The following is a 2,129-nucleotide window of genomic DNA, read 5'->3' on the forward strand; positions in this document are numbered from 1 at the left end:
TCGCGCCGCCAGCGCTGGGTGCCCCCCGCAGCCGGCCGCTGCGCTTCAGACACGCTTCCCGGGCTCCAGCAGAATAAAACTCGGGGTTTTTTTGCTGAAGCCGCTGCTGCATGTAGCCACTTTCCATACCGCCGATGACTTAAGTCTTAGTCTGCAGCTCAGTCTCCGCATGGTCTTCGCCGGGTCCCAGTCACACCGCTGCAGGGTGTATTTTTTATCAGTGTGTGTGATTGTTGTGTGTAATTGCTCACCCACACCTGCAGTATAAATAATCTTTTTACGAACGTACAGAGGGTGAAGTGTTGGGCACGGTGGTTTTCCAGGGGTGTGTCCTTCCATTTTCCTATATCTATATGTATACGAGTATGTGTTATACGCACACAGGCACATGCAAACATCTGATCAGATCAAATTGTTTAGGATTTCTTTGTCTGCTCTGACCTTGTGGATTGAACATGCTTTTCTGTAAATAGCAGGACTGTGGTGTTCAAGGGTAGCTCTGTTTCTGTTGTAAAGGATGTAATTGGGAATTACAGCCATTATTGATTAAAGCGTAAGTCTGCAGAAGAAAGGGCAGTGACTCGCACTTCTTCCTCTCCCCATCCAAAATCAGTAAAGCTGAAAGTCTCTTTAAAAAGCATATTTTAATTTAAACTTGTTTTTCCTTTTGTGCATGTGTGGGTATGATATGGTGTGAGCAAATGAAACAGCTGACCTAAGAAAAATCCATTTTTCTTGGCACAGGCGTTGCTTTTCAAATAGAGTTTCTGAATTGTGAGTTCTGCAGTCATTTAAATCTGAATAACAGGTTCTCATTGGAATTAGAAGTAAAATAATGGACTTTTTTTTTTTTTTCACATGGAAACATTGGTGATACAATCTTCATCATAAACTGTGTTCACTAAGTCATATTTTGTGTTTAACCTAGAAGAGAAGTGTCAGTGAAATGTCACAGCAAACGTTCTGTTCGTGGAAGTCAGGTGGATGGGTGTATGTATGTATACTAAGGAGGAAAAATGTAGATTGGTCTTTTTCTTTTATGTATATATACACACACACATCTAATGCACCATATATGTATGTTAGGTACCTTTAAAGTATTTACAAATATGAACCTTGCATGTATACATAAGCAGATGATCCTGTGACAATGTAACAAAATAAGTTGGGAGCTGTAACCAAAGCAGGGCAAGTAGTTTCCACCGAGGCCCCCCACTTGCCTTAGGTGCTTGTTCTAGTCATGCATGAGGACTGCTCTGAGAAGTTGCTGAGCACATCCCCTGCAGCTTTGCAGCATCAGAGTCCAGCTGTATAATCACTGGTTTAATACAAACTTCTGTAAGCTAAAGAGCATTCATAAGTCTTCTGTATTTCTTCTTGCTGTTTCACAGATGATCTGAATATGATTTTTTTTTTCTTAATGGTCACACTGTTATGAGTGGTTGAAACAAAGCTTGTGCTTGCTATTTTTTTTCTTTTTATTGGAAATCAATGGCAGACCACTTCTAAATTAGGTCTGTGTATCTGTGCTATAAATAAACTTACTGTGTTTTGCTGTGCTGCAGACAACTGCAAATCTAGGTGGCTCCTAAATTAAAAGAAATGTGTTTTGAACCTAGTGAACTTTTGATAATTTTTTTTTTCATTTATTTGTGAAGATTAATGTGCAATTTGTAGTACTTAGTCTTGTGTTGGTTGTAAAAAGGAACAGAAGTATCTATCTGCTTGATTTCATTTCAGAACACATGAACTTCCCTTTATGTGAACTCTGTTGAGGAACTGGGATTGTTTTGGTCAGAGCTGACGGGTTTTTGTCACCCTCAAACAGGGGAGACACCAAGTACAAATTTGTCCATTGACATTGAATTTGCCACTTCAGTGATAGTTTTGTAGGCAAAAGAAGCTGCCAGCTGTAACCAATTTGAATCTTAGGCCTAGAATATTAATAATATGTCTTGCAAATGTTACAGAGCTGAAGTAGCTTGCTCATGGAAAAATACTAGTTTCCTGTCTCCCTCTGATCTTTTTTTAATTTCATGACATTTGAGCACTTCTGTTGGTTCAGAATACGCAAAGTATTTGCACAAGGACAACCAAAGTAATTTATTACAAAACTTAGACTGTAGGGA

The sequence above is a fragment of the Merops nubicus genome, unplaced genomic scaffold, assembly GCF_000691845.1.
Source record: "Merops nubicus isolate BGI_N331 unplaced genomic scaffold, ASM69184v1 scaffold8204, whole genome shotgun sequence".
Lineage (NCBI taxonomy): Eukaryota > Metazoa > Chordata > Aves > Coraciiformes > Meropidae > Merops > Merops nubicus.